Raw genomic sequence first — 15,507 nt, forward strand, 5'->3', positions numbered from 1 at the left:
AATTATTCTGGGATAATAAGTAATTATTTTGACATTGTTTCAAGAAAATAAATTCATTTAGAGACACTAAGGCATTGTTTTGACATAGTGAGTCAACATTTTGAAATTAATGTAATAAAAGGTATTTAACTATGTTTATTCTCACTGAGTGAGTGGGTCTGGGTTAGGGTAACTTTGTAGTGGGCCAAATCAAATGTTCCACACTTTGGACAGTGCTGGGACAATCATTTCGGTAACACTTTCTATTAATGTAACATTTGTAAGCATCAATAAACACATTCATAACATGTTATAATGCATTCATAAGACATTATAAACATAGCTTTAAATATTTATAAAAATGCATTATACATTATAGCCATGCTTATTATGAATTATAAATTGTTAACATAATACATCATAAGTACTGTTCATAACAAATTATAAGAGCTCATAAGATGTATTTGTCCGCTTTAAGTAAAGTGAAGCGTACTGTACTAAAGCCTCCTCCAGTGTTCAGAGTGAGGCTTCAAGTTGAAGTATTTACTGAAGGATTTACTGAAACACTAAAACATTCACAATAAAGCACATTGCAGGCTTCAAATGTCAGAGTTTAAACTAGAGCTGCCATCAGTGTTTTACCCAATGTGGGAAAGGTAATGTACACCACCGTTAGCTTGGTATTTGTCTTTATTTTACGCTCTCCAAGCTGGGACTGACTTCTTTGGCACTGACATTATGTTATTAACACTATTTATAATGCATTATATTAACAATTCATAATGTATAATAAACATGGCTATAAAGTGTAATTCAGTGTAATTCATTTTATAAATGAATACATTATGAATACATTATAACATGTTATAAATGTGTTTATAAATGCTTACAAAGGCGACATTCATAGAATTTGTTACCAATTTTTTAAAATATATATAACCATGTTTATAATGTCCTATGAATGCATTATATAAAGGTGTTTATAGATGCTTACAAACATATTACCACTATTTCTTTAAGTTTTAAAAAGATTCTCCATTTCATTTGTAAATAAATAAATAAATAAATAAATAAATAAACAAAAGGTCCATTCAAAGGATTTTCAGGCAAACCAAAGGGGTTCTTCAACTGCATCACTCCAAAGAATGCTTTGTTTTTGAAGATGTGGTTACTTTTCTTTGAGTTTTTGACTGTTGTATGAGTTTATTAGCTAAATTCTGCTATAGGATGTACACAATGCAATCATTTTAAATGGTGTTCTACTTCCATATTGATTTTATTTGGTTTTGTTGCTCATTTTAGTTGGTAATTTTTATGTTCCACATGGTTTAAATATTAAATTTGGGACTCAATTTCACTATCAGTGGGATTTCTTTATTGGAAATGCTCTTTCGTCCAGGACCGGGCTTAATCAGGCCAGGAAAAAAGGCCTTTATTATCAAATATGCAAACCAATCTCCAACCATTACTCCATCCGCCTGGTGTTTTAGTTCAGTGTGCAGAGAGGTCGTTACTGTTTAATGCACTGCATCAGCTTGAGGAGTGGAGGTCCTGTAGAGATGCTGCCCTTCTCCTTGCAATACCTTTGATAGTGCCATTCATATTTCATGACCAGTATAATGTCAATGAGTCCAATACGGATTCACCTGAGAGTTGGGCAGATGGACACAAGGAGTAGGTTGGTGAAGTCAAGCAGATTTTATAAATATTCCAAGAGGTAGACAGAAGCCTTTGGGAAAAGATGGGGAGGTGGAAGCTACACATGAATTCCAGCCTCTGTTTTATTAAGCCATGACCATTAGCCAGCTTCACTGGAGTACATCCAGTTAGGAACGCGGCACAGTTTTTATTTATGGGCAGTTATAAGTGAATCACTTTAGCTACAACTTTAGATCAGCAAGTTCTCTCTTTTTAAAGCCTTTTACATTGTACTTTGACTTATTTATGTTCCCCAGCTGAGATGATGTGCTCAGCATGGTCTGCTTTGGTGCTGTGCATTGCGAGGGTGGGTAATTGGGAGAGTCGAGAGATTTGGGCCAGTTACTGTGGGCCAACATATACAAACCCACCTATATAAGCACAGGGATGCACAGACACACTATAGACCAAGTCTATATTTGGATTTAGGGGGCAAATCAGCAGCACCCCCTCCTGTGGTACAGCTCCAGTTTACTGATTGTCTTGTAGAGTCGGCACCGATTAGCCTGTTTGAATTAGCCTCTGTGCTGTGTGCATTACACTGTAAAAATGAAAAAGTTAAGAAAACTCATAATTCCATGGCAACTTACCGCACTAAATTTGAGTTTTAAAGCCACCTCAAACTTTTCAGTTTTAAAGAAAACCACCTAAAGTTGTGCCAACAAACTCGCTTTTGTTCAGATAATTTATCTTTCTTATTTAGAAAAACTTCAAAATTTGAGTTTTACATGCTAAAAATTCCACACAACAAAAATTGTGCCAACTTATTGTCTTTTGTTCAGATAATTGGTCTTTCCTATGTATAAACACTTCAAAATTTGAGTTTAACATACTAAAAATTCCAAACAACAAAGATTATCTGAACAAAAGACAATAAGTTGGCATAACTTATCTTTCATATGTATAAAAACTTCATTATTTGAGTTTAACATACTAAGAATTCCAGAGAACAGAAAATTGTGCCAACCAATTATCTTAAGATAATAACACAAGAGTTCAATTAACAATTTTATTTTAAACATGACACAGTAATTAAACTATAAAAACGGTCAACAGTGCTTTTGTGAAAGCAGCACATTCAGCTTATTTTCTACATTGCTTACCGATATAGCAGTTTTCATATAGGAATCATACGGACAGCAGTGGCGCAAAGCAAGAAAACCAAAGCTAGTGGGAAGTCAGTCTTGTTTGCAGGGGCTTAGTTAGCTAGCATTAGTTTTTGGCACATTGACTGTCATTTTGGATAAAAGCTTTCTCCAATTTCGATCACACCACCAGCAGGCCAGCTTGCTAAAAGCTGCTAGCTAACTGAATTCGAACACAGTGCTTAAATAGCCTTTCTCTGCCTTGTCCTAATCCAACCCTGGTGCCATTACAGAGAAATCTAGTGTTCTGCTGGAGAAGCACAGTCATCATGTGTGCTAAGGTCAAGCCAAAGCTAGAGCATCCATAAAACTGCTTTATATGCTGCAGTGACCACTGGCTTCTCAGGGATCTATGAGATAAATGTGTTGTAGAGGAACAAAATATGGTATGTTAACAAAACTGGCAGTTCACCATTGTGAGATGTGGATTAACAATCAGAGGAACACAAAGATTTTATGAAACACTGACTTATTTTCTTTAGATTTTGAGTTATGAAGATGAAATTGCTACAAACACACTATATGCAATATCACGAGTCAATAAATTTCCAGGTAGAAAATAATTATTATGGGATAATAAGTAATTATTTTGTCATAGTTAGACATTGTTTCAAGAAAACAAATCATGATTTTGAGATACTAAGCCATTGTTTTGACATAGTGAATCATTTGTCATTCCAAGTTATTAATGTCAGAATTAGAAAATCAGAAAAAAAAAATCGTAGGCATGCTTTTGGTGGGGGGGGTGTTGGGGGGGGTGGGGTGCTTCCATGACTGCTGGCTTTTCAGGACTCTGCATTTTTCCGCTGCTTGAGTTAAGTTACTGGAACTTTTATCAGATAACAGGAATTCTGCTTTTTTCATTGGCCATCAGTCCAATACTGAAGGTTCCGGTGTTATAGGTTTTGCTACCTGCACTATATTAGTACCAAAAGGACCTCACGGTACTCGAGGGTGTCTTTTTTTTTATTTATTTTTTTTTTTTACCCGATTTTCTCCCCAATTTAGTCGTCTGTAATTCCACCCGCTAGTTAGGACTCCCCCAATCACATGATACTATCAACGCTAGGAGGGCGGAGGCTAACACAGGCTTCCTCCGAGACCTGTGAAGCCAACCATCGCTTCTTTTCGAGCTGCCGCTCACGCAACGTCACTGGACAGCCGAACGCGCTCGGAGGAAATCGCCAACCGCCATATCTGGTACGTCAGCTAACAGACGCCTGCGCTGACTAGCATCGCTCTGAGTGATGGGGGGAGAAGGAGGGGCCATCCTACCCACCCAGAGAGAGCGAGGCCAATTGTGCTCTCTCAGACTCCCGAATATGGACGGCTGTAGCATCACCAGGGATCAAACTTGCGATCTCCTGATGATAGGGCCAACGCTTAGATGGTTGCGCCACTTGGGAGCCCCATCGAGGGTGTCTTTGTTAACACTTGCAGCTAAAGCTAACAACAATTTAGCAAATTCTTGACTCTTCCAGGCACAAAACACTATTACATCACCAATAAGAGCACCAGAACGTGAAATAGACTGGTATGTTGATGTTTCGCTTGCTATTTTTATAATAATTAGTTTGTAAAGGGATTAGCTAACGCTAATGTTATTAGCATTTATGCTAACCTGGAACAAGTGTTTTTCACACACAGTATAAACTTTTTTCTCGATTTTTGTAATGTAGACATATTTAGAGTGTGAATGCTCAAAACAGTGCATCATATTATTTCACAGCAGCTTTTAAAATAAGCTAAGTAGCAAGCGAGCCAAATAAGACATTTTAGAGCGGCATGGAAAATAAAATGAAATGGTTAATCATGGTCATTATGATGGTTCCGTCTGTACAAAGCATGTGAAAAATGAACTAGAGCTTGTTATATATAGATATTTCAACATTTGAAATGTCTATTGAAAGGCCTGTTTTAGCATTTTAGCATTTTTGAAAGCAAAAGCTCTGCTTTCTTTCCTGTTGTTTTGTTTCGAGAGAGGACCGCGCTATTCTAATTTTGCCGGACGAAGCTGACTAAGTGGTGCTCTTACGGCGGAAAGCGCTCCGATCGCACAAACCCGGTTCTGTTTTTTAACAGCAGCCATCATACTCTGAACAAAATCCACGCGGATTAAGATATTTTGATGTAAATAGGCCACAATGCTCTGCGTGTTCCAACTATGAGAGTGTTTTGCTGTTTTGTTCATTTGGAAAGGTTAACAAAAGACCCCTAGCGAGTTGATTGGTTTCTAGCACTCAAGGGTAGAGGAGGGAATAGAGAGAGAGAGTGGAAGAGAAATGTGCTAAATCTGTCCAAACACATTCACACACCAGCACATCTTGTTAATTAGGCAGAAAGACCTTAATCAGAAAATCGTGAGGCTGAAAAAATCTCTGTAACTGAGTCTCCTGCTTGCTGCTGTTGGAACTGATTGAAAAGTATACTTTAAACTAATTAAACCTGAGAGAACATGTCAAAAGGCAAGGCACCGACACAATTAACTAGCCCAACTTCGCATCCCTGCTGCTGCAAACAATTCCCTGTACTTGATTGGAATATCATGCTTGAAGCTTTCAGTGTAAATACCTTCCACTATTATTCTGCCTTTCATTCGACGTCACACAGTAATCATTGCCCAGGAGATGAACCCTGATTACATCTCACAATACGGCAGGACTCCGGTTTTGATTAAAGTGCGAGCCGTCTTGCGTGGGAAGTTTAATGAATTGATATTCATGCTTGAATTAAACTGCGCCGCTTACCTGAAGGTGGTGTTTTGAAATAAACAAACACGAGTAGCTTGGTTTATCTGGCTTGCTCCAGCGAGGTCGGGGCTGATGCTCGGGTTGGAGCCTCCTGGCCCTGGAGCGGCGGATCAGAATGGAGCCCGACTCTGCCAAAAAGGGGATTTCTCAGCATCGGAATGGCCTCAGACAAAATTAGAAAACTCAACACAGCACAGGTGAGCATCTACTTCTGTGGCCACTGGCATAACAAAACCTGCGTCTCTGAAATGTTAAGTTTATAGCAGGAAAAGTATATAAAGTCTTACTCCAGTGTAACACTATACTAATGCTGTTTGCTATCCGGTGTCAAACCAGAGGAGGATGGGTTCCACTTTTGAGTCTTGGTTCCTCTCAAGGTTTCTTCCTGTTGCTCTTAGAGAGTTTTTCCTTGCCACTGTCACCATTGGCGACGCTCATGGGGGCTCAGACCCGGATTTTTATGTAAAGCTGCTTTGAGACAACACCTGCTGTAAAAAGCGCTATATAAATAAACTTTGACTTGACTTGACTTGACTTGTAAGAGAACCCCTTTATATCACAGGCTTATTACACACTAATGCTTATCATCATTCAGAAACTACATGGAACACAGTACAAAGTGAGTCATTCTTAGGTTATAGAAGTGTGTAGTAGAACTTGGGACCCACGTTTGTATTCTATCCATAGTTTAGGGTAAATCTTGAATCATGTCCAATCATGATGAAATGTTCCCAAACTTCAGGACAGCTTGAGTTTTAGTGTAAAAACATTCATTTTAAAATAATATAAAGTTTACTAAATGGTTCTTGAATTGGATACAGGTTCTATAAAAATGTTAAATTGGTGTAAAACTTTGGTGACACTTTATTCCGAGTGGTCCTGTTTAGATTAAACAAACATTCAACATATCAAAAACATATGAGGGTTAGGATTAGGGTGAGGGTGAGGGTTAGGTTTTGGGTTCTGGTTAAGGTTCGTGCTAGGATTAGGTCCAGGGTGAGGGTTAGGATTAGGTTTTGGGTTGAGATTAAGGTTAAGATTAGGCCCAGGGTTAGTGTTAGGATTAGGGTTTGGGTTGAGGTTAAGGTTAGGGTTAGGATTATGGCCAGGGTGAGGGTTAGGTTTTGGGTTGAGGTTAAGGTTCGTGCTAGGATTAGGTCCAGGGTGAGGGTTAGGATTAGGGTTTGGGTTGAGATTAAGGTTAAGATTAGGTCCAAGGTTAGTGTTAGGATTAGGTTTGGGTTGAGATTAAGGTTAGGGTTAGGATTATGGCCAGGGTGAGGGTTAGGTTTTGGGTTGAGGTTAAGGTTCGTGCTAGGATTAGGTCCAGGGTGAGGGTTAGGATTAGGGTTTGGGTTGAGATTAAGGTTAAGATTAGGTCCAAGGTTAGTGTTAGGATTAGGGTTTGGGTTGAGGTTAAGGTTAGGGTTAGGATTATGGCCAGGGTGAGGGTTAGGTTTTGGGTTGAGGTTAAGGTTAGTGTTAGGATTAGGTCCAGGCTGAGGATTAGGATTAGATTTAGGGTTGAGGTTAAGATTAGTGTTAGTTATTGAATTTTAGGCCTTTGTATAAAATAAACCCGGAATGTTAAGCGGTTAAATAACCATCCATTCATTATTCAACATAGCTCCTTAGTGGCATCTCCCCAAGAACCCTTTGGGGACCTTTGTTTTTAAGACTGCACCATCCACATGTGCCTTGGGGATCAATAAAGTCTGTCTATCCATCTAGTAAAGGTTGCTCTCTGGTTTAAAGTGCACCATTGTGTTTTTTTCAGCTTGTATAATCTGCATAGAAAAGCACTGGCCAATAGAATTTGGGGCTTTTGAGCAGCTGCACATGAGCTTAAGGTCACCATGTCTAACACCAAGCATGGGCTAGAGGGGTATAAATCCCCCCAGTATTGGGCTGTGGAGCAGTGGAACTGTGTTCTCTGGAGTGACGAAGCTCCTTCCAATACCTTTAGGATGAGTTGGAGTGATCCAGAACTGACCATCCAACATCAGTACCTGACCTCACTAATGCTCAATCAAATCCTCACAGCAATGTTCCAACATCTAAAGCCTTCCCAGAAGAGTAGAGACTGTTACTGCTAATACCCTTCATTTGAGAAGAAACACTGGAGTCTACAGATTTTTGGACACGTAGTCTATCAGTGTGAATGGCCATTGGTTATCATGTTGGTGTGAAGGTCTGTGGTCACTATGTCCGCCCTAGGCTTTTACTTTTTGCTCTGTGAGCATTCACAGTGAGCGGTCAGTGAAATTTTTATGAATCCCCATAACTATGATGAATTTTTTTGCTTTATTTCACAGTTAAATCAGTGGTTAAGTGCTGTTGCCAGTGTTATACTGAAGGCTGAAGATATGGAGACATATTGTGAAAAGTCTCTGTGAAAAATCCCATTAATAAAAAAAGGTTCTTCATTAGGTTCTTTAGGAAAGACAACTTTACCAAAGCAAATCACCAAAAACAGTTCCACTGCTGTTATAAGTCAAAGAGTCTTTTTTGGGTACGATGTAGAACGTATTTATTTATTTATTTATTTGTTTATTTATTTATTTATTATTGACTTTAGCTCCCATAGTGTGCTGAATAAAGCATTGCATATGAGGATATGATATGCAGAATCAGATCTCAGCTGGGTCATGTGCCGTATATCATTGTGAAAATAAAGGTTTTTTTGAGCAACGCCGTAGAAGAACCACTTTCGCTTCCCTAAAAAGAGATTTGCGTATCTGGAGGACCATTTAAAGGCTTAAAGAACCTTAACTTAGTGTCCAATACCAAGTTAAGCAACTCTGTAGAACTTTTACAATATATTTTAACATTTCTGTTGTGTTCTTCACAATCTTACATCTCATTTACAAAAAAGGTTCTCCAAAGAATCAACCAATGAAAGCTTCTGTAAGGAGTCAAAAAGTTCTACGGCATTGTGCCAAGTACCTTTTGTGACACCTTTTTGGTCCTTAGCTCTGTAGGATTGAAAAGGAAGGACTTAAAGGAATTTAGAACTAATTTAAATACATGCTTAGGAAAAGATGGTTCTTCAAAGGTTCTTTAACAAAGAAAATTATTCTATATAGAACCATGAACACTAAAAAAACACTTTTGTATGATTAAAGGGTTCTTATTATCATGAAAGGGTTCTTCAGATTGATGGAGAATGTGCCGTAGATGGTTCTATATGGACCTATATCTATATCTATAGAAAGGGCTCTGGTATCATTTTGATGTCAAGCTTGTTACAATAGAAAAAATAATTTTGATGCTATTACCAATTTCAAAAAGGTTCTATATGGAACCATCTACAGCACATTTTACATCGATCTGAAAAACTCTTTCATGATAATAAGAACCCTATAATTGTGCAAAGAGTTCTCTGAGTGTTCTTGGTTCTATATAGAACAAATTCTGGTAACACTTTCTATGAATGTCATATTTGTAAGCATCTATAAACACATTTATAACATGTTATAATGTATTCATACGGCATTATAAATGTGGTTATAAATATTTATAAAAAAATACACTGAATTATAATTTATAGCCATGTTTATTATACATTATGAATTGTTTATATAATGCATTATAAATAGTGTTAATAACATATTATGGTGTCAGTGCCAAAGAAGTCAGTTCCAGCTTGGAGAGTGTAAAGTAAAGACAAATACCAAGCTAACGGTGGTGTACATTACCTTTCCCACACTGGGAACTTATGAGCTCTTATTTGTTATGATCAGTACTTATAATGTATTATCTTAACAATTCATAATGCATAATAAGCATGGCTATAACGTGTAATGCATTTTTATAAATATTTACAGCTATGTTTATAATGTCTTATGAATGCATTATAACATGTTATGAATGTGTTTACAGATGCTTACAAAAGGTGACATTCATAGAAAGTGTTACCCCAATTCTTTACTAACGAACCCTTGAAAACCATCATTTTGTGTGTAGGATAAACAAATACTACAAAAACAATGCTAATGATTTCATACAAAGGAAATAACTGATGAATTTCTTTTCAGAAAGATGGATAAAAATAACATTTGTTTTTATTTATAAAAAGTGGAAATTCGGGAAAATATGAAACACTTCTGTTAGTGAGTGAGTCAAACATAAGATTACATAAATAGCATGAAAGTAAATGCACAACAAATACAAAACACATAAAAAATAAAAGAATAATACAATAAATATATATGAATAAATACATAATTCTAAAATATTTTACAAGGAATTAGTAAAATGATAAAAAAATAAATAAATAAAGTCTCTCAAACCTTTTATAGGTAATGAAAGTCAGATATTTCTGCATGCTGAGTGTGGGTTGTTCCAGAAAAAGGCTCTGCTCTGATTCCTCAGCGTTCAGCTGCAATTACGGCTGCGTCTGACATCTCTTTAATGTATGCGGCACCCACTTCAGCGCTGGGACTTTGGGCGATATGAGATGTGACAGCGGAGATGACAATGCACAGAAACTCAGAGGAAAACAATGTCAACAAACTGCCTCGAGATGCAATACTGAGGAGCTTTTTTGTAAACAAAAGAATAACCTATTCCTGTTAAATGATCCTGCAGCCTGGGAACGGCGGGGACCGGAGAGAAACGGCACATCAGTGACGGGAACTGGCAGTAAAACGGTGAGGTTTGTGCTGTGAAGGGGGAAACACCAGGTGTGCTGTCCTCCCTCAGGACGGGCCTTTTTTTTCCACTTTATTTTTATTTTATCCCCGAATCGGCTGTTTGAGTAGCTTACTAGTAAAACCTGGAGAGGTAAGTATGTGAGCTGGTTACAGAGTTTCAGTTAATTAGTTAGATTTATTCTCCTGGAAAAGTTTGATTTGAGTTAATAACTGAATAAAATACTGGAAAACTAAAAATTTGTGATGTGTCAGTAGAGAAGAATGTCTATACAGTGATACATCAAATCAAGAGTATGATCATGTTATACAGTACAAAGTCAAATAGAAGTGTGAACTTTAATACCTTACTTATAAAATTAACAAAATCATGAAAAAATGATAAAAGAACAGGTTATGAACATTTTGACACACACGCACACACATGTTGTGCTGGTACGAGTGGATCAGACACAGCAGTGCTGCTGGAGTTTTTAAACACTGTGTCCACTCACTGTCCACTCTATTAGACACTCCTACCTTGTCAGTCCACCTTGTAGATGTAAAGTCAGAGACGATAGCTCATCTGCTGCTGCACAGTTTGTGTCGGTCATCCTCTAGTCCTTCATCAGTGGTCACAGGACGCTGCCCACAGGATGCTGTTGGCTGGATGTTTTTGGTGCTCTGTCCAACAGTGACACTGAGGTGTTTAAAAACTCCAGCAGCACCGCTGTGACTGATCCACTCAGACCAGCGCAACACACACTAACACACCACCACCACGTCAGTGTTACTGCAGTGTTGAGGATGATCCACCACCCAAATAGTACCTGCTCTGTGAGGGTCCATGGGGGTCCTGATCACTGAAGAACAGGGTAAAAGGGGGCTAACAAAGTATGCAGAGAAACAGATGGACTACAGTCTGTAACTGTAGAACTACAAAGTGCACCTATATAGTAAGTGGAGCTGATAAAATGGACAATGAGCGTAGAAACAAGGAGGTGGTCATAGTGTTATGCCTGATTGGGGTATAGTGATATATAAAGTGTTCATAAGTTGAGAAACTACAAATAAATAAATAAATACCCACCAATCTGTTTTATTTAATGAATATATGATTCATTTTAAGCCAAGAGTAGGTTCTTCCAAAAACACACCTTGAAATTTACCCTCACACCTGTTTTATTTAATGCCAAATAAAAGGTGCTCCACAGAAAATCTTTATTTTATAAAATAAAATAAAAATAAATATGAAGCATCTGCTGAAATAAAAATAAATATTGAAAAAAAATGAAATAAACATAAAACTGAGAAAGTAGTGTTTAAAATGTAAAAAAATGTTAATAAATAAATAAATAAATAAATAAATAAATACATAAATAAACATAAATACCTGCCAATCTGCTTTATTGAATGAATATGATTATCTCTATGCTAAAGAGTCGATTACTCTCAAACTTGTTTTATTTAATGCCCAATGTAAAGTGTTCCAGAGAAAAACATGTCTTTGAATATAATAAATCAATACAAAGCATATGCTGAAATAAAATATAAAAATATGTACTAAAAATTAGAATTAGAAAAAATATTATAAATAAATAAATAAATAAATAAATAAATAAATAAACCAATAAATAAATAAATACCCACCCATCTGTTTTATTTAATGACTACGATTATGATTATCTCCAAGCCAAATGACTCTTCCAAAAACAAAGGCTTCTTTACATACAACATTACCATGCAGCATATTAACATAAATAAAAATGTATAAATGGTGTTTAATTATGCTGAACGATGTACAGATGATCAGATTAGGAAGTCTGGAGAGCTTTAAGTGTCTCTGAACCAAAGACAAAAAAAAAAAGAGAAAAGAAAAAGAAAAACAGGGAAAAAAGGCTCATTGTGACAATTATCCCCAGAAGCTTCGTGAGGCGCCGTGTGTCTGTTTTACTCGTGTGATCCTCTCTGCCTAATTAAATGAGGTGAAACAGCTTTGCGTAGCAGTTTTACGCATTTCAATTTTGTCAGCAAGTTTCCAAAGGCACCCATCTGAATTTCAAATGATAAATGTAAATATGAACCCTACTCTTAGAGAAGCAATTACATTAAAGCCCACATTATGGAAATAAAGACAAAAACCTACAAAACATAATTTAATTTTCTGCGTTTAGTTCCTCATAGGGATACGGAGAGGAGAACAGTGGATTTAATTTGGTAATTTTTAAGTGCTTAGTCTTCACTGAAAGCCAAATTAAGTCAAGCATAAGTGAAATATTTACATAGCAGCAATCCCGGAAAATGGCTTTCTCTCTCTTATTATGTCGGAATGAAACATCCTCATGCATTTAAACAGGATATCCACCACAGAGAGCACAGGCAGGAACGGATTGCGGTAAAACTGAGAAAATATTCATGTCGTGTGATGGAGAACGGAGACACGGACCGGCTCGAGAGCTTTAGCAGTACGTATCACCACCTCTTTGGGCAGTAAGTGACTGATGAAGCGCACTTATTGTTCATTATTGTTTACGAATAAATAATTTAAGCCTTTTGGTGCATGGATCCGCAGCGACTCTGGCTCCAACGCCACTGACATTAGCAGACGTATGGATTACAGCCTGCAGGAGCATCGAACCCCCTCTGAAGAATCATTATTTCATTGGACAGACTCGGGGTTATAAATAGGCTCATGAAGTTCTTGGGCGGCCCACTCTTTGTTATCAATCCGTGCCTATTTGTTGTATTGATCAGCGGGTGTGTGGTGGAATGAGGTATCTTCTACTAGTCTAAAAGGTGGCACACAAAAACAACGACTGGGCCGATTGCGCTTGGGGCATCTGAGGAGGCTTTTAAAGCCAACTGGGCTTTTATCATTGAACACGTATTCCAACTGGACCGTTAAACGCAGGAACCACATCAATACTCAAACACTTCACTGAAACAGTTAATGACTCGAGTAGAAGCGAAAGTACATACTTAAAAAGATGGTTCTTCAAGGGTTCTTGCATGATTAAAGGGTTCTTTGCATCGTGAAATGGTTCTGCAGATTGATGGAGAATTTGTTAGGTACTTTTCTATAGAGCACCAAAAAGGGCTGTATATCATTACAAGCTTGACATTGTTACAGTTGCAGAACGCTTTTTGGTGCTATATAGAACCCTTTTCAAAAATGGTCTACATAGAACCATATACAGCACATTGTCCATCAATCTGAAGAACTATGTAAATGATGCAAAGAACCCTTTAATCATGCAGAGGATTTTTCATATTGATGGAAAATGTGCATGTATGTACTATAGATAGTTCTATATAGAACCTGGTTCTTCTACACAATTTACACTGTAACAATAGAAGTAACCTTTTGGGTGCTATATAGAACCATTTTCAACAGGGTTCTCCATCAGTCTGAATAATCTTTTTATGATGCAATGGACCCTTTAATCATAGGGTTTTAATCAAAAGGGTTCTTTGTGTGTTCATGTTTTATTTTGAGTGCTCTCATATTATATATATATATATATAAAATATTAATTGAAGTATGAGTATAAGTATAGCTCAAATGTTCCAAGAATTTTTGAGGCCACTATATGTTTATGATTCCTCAAACAAGCCACAGGTGAGACTGATAATGAGTGGGAGGAGCTTCAGACAAGGTGGGACAATCCCAGAGGAGAGACATCATGACAGAAGTTAACTAAAGTAGGCAGGTTAAAAATGACAAAACATTTAATGCTACTCTTACAATACACACACACACAAACACCATACAAAGTCCAGTGTAAAATCTATTTAAAAATAACCAAATTTCTGACCAGCTGTCGAAGTAAATTCACACAAATAGCTGCAAAAATTATTCAATAATAATAATAATAATAATAACAATAATAATAAACAAATTAAAAGCTAATATCAACTATATCAAAGTTGATTCACAAAGCAGGACGAATATTGGATAAAATTGCATATTTTTATGATGATATAAATCACAAATTCTGATTTTAGATCTGCACTCTGCCTGCTGAGAATGTAGACTGTTATCTAAAGCTGCGGTGCTGTTCATTTTCATAATCTACAGTAAGTCATACTGCACTCTAAACCACATCTACACCACCTTAAGATCTGGATATGATCTGAGTGTGTTGAAAGAAGCTGTGGTGATGTACTTTTACTGAAACAATTTGGGCTATTTGGGTGACTATTGAGTTCTAGTGTTTATTAGCAACATTAGCTTTGCTGCTCCAGTTCTTATCAAAAGAAGCAACATTCAGACTCCAAAGATGTCTTGGATGACTGACCACATCTGAGGAAAGCAGAAAATTGTGTACATTTGTTTTTTCACTAGACCATTCGGTAACACTTTCTATGAATGTCGCATTTGTAAGCATCTATAAACATATTTATAACATGTTATAATATATCCATAAGGCATTATAAACATGGCTTTAAATATTTATAAAAAAGAATTACACTGAATTACACTTTATAGCCATGTTTATTATACATTATGAATTGTTAATATAATGCATTATAAGTAGTGTTAATAACATGTTATAATGTCAGTGCCAAAGAAGTCAGTCCCAGCTTGGAGAGCGTAAAGACAAATACCAAGCTAACGGTGGTGAACATTACCTTTCCCACATTGGGTAAAACACTGATGGCAGCTCTAGTTTAAACTCTGACATTTGAAGCCTGTAATGTGCTTTACTGTGTATGTTTTTAACACTGGAGGAGGCTTTAGTACAGTACGCTTCACTTTACTTAGAGCGGACAAATACGACTTATGAGCTCTTATAATTTGTTATGATCAGTACTTATAATGTATTATGTTAACAATTCATAATGCATAATAAACATGGCTATAATGCATAATGCATTTTTATAAATATTTATAGCTATGTTTATAATGTCTTATGAATGCATTATAACATGTTATGAATGTCTTTATAGATGCTTACAAAGGTGACATTCATAGAAAGTGTTACCATTCCTGTAAGTACAGTACATGTGATTGAATAAACACCCCCCCCCCGTCCTTACAATGGTAATCAATCATTTGGAACAGAGCCAGCCTGCAGCATCCTCAAGCTATTTAATGTTTTGATTTTATCAGCACATAATTACCATGCAAGTTGTGAGGAAACACTTCATTATGTAACTGCGTCCGGCGCTTCTGTGCAAACACTGCAGTTCTACAGCGTCTTAGACAAAGTACCTGCTTTGCTGAGCTTGTGTTCCACAATGTACGATGTAATTTACTAAGCTAATGTTTTGTAAACTGGACACAGGAGGGAGCTTGGTCCA

This window comes from Colossoma macropomum, unplaced genomic scaffold (genome assembly GCF_904425465.1).
Source record: "Colossoma macropomum unplaced genomic scaffold, Colossoma_macropomum, whole genome shotgun sequence".
Classification (NCBI taxonomy): domain Eukaryota; kingdom Metazoa; phylum Chordata; class Actinopteri; order Characiformes; family Serrasalmidae; genus Colossoma; species Colossoma macropomum.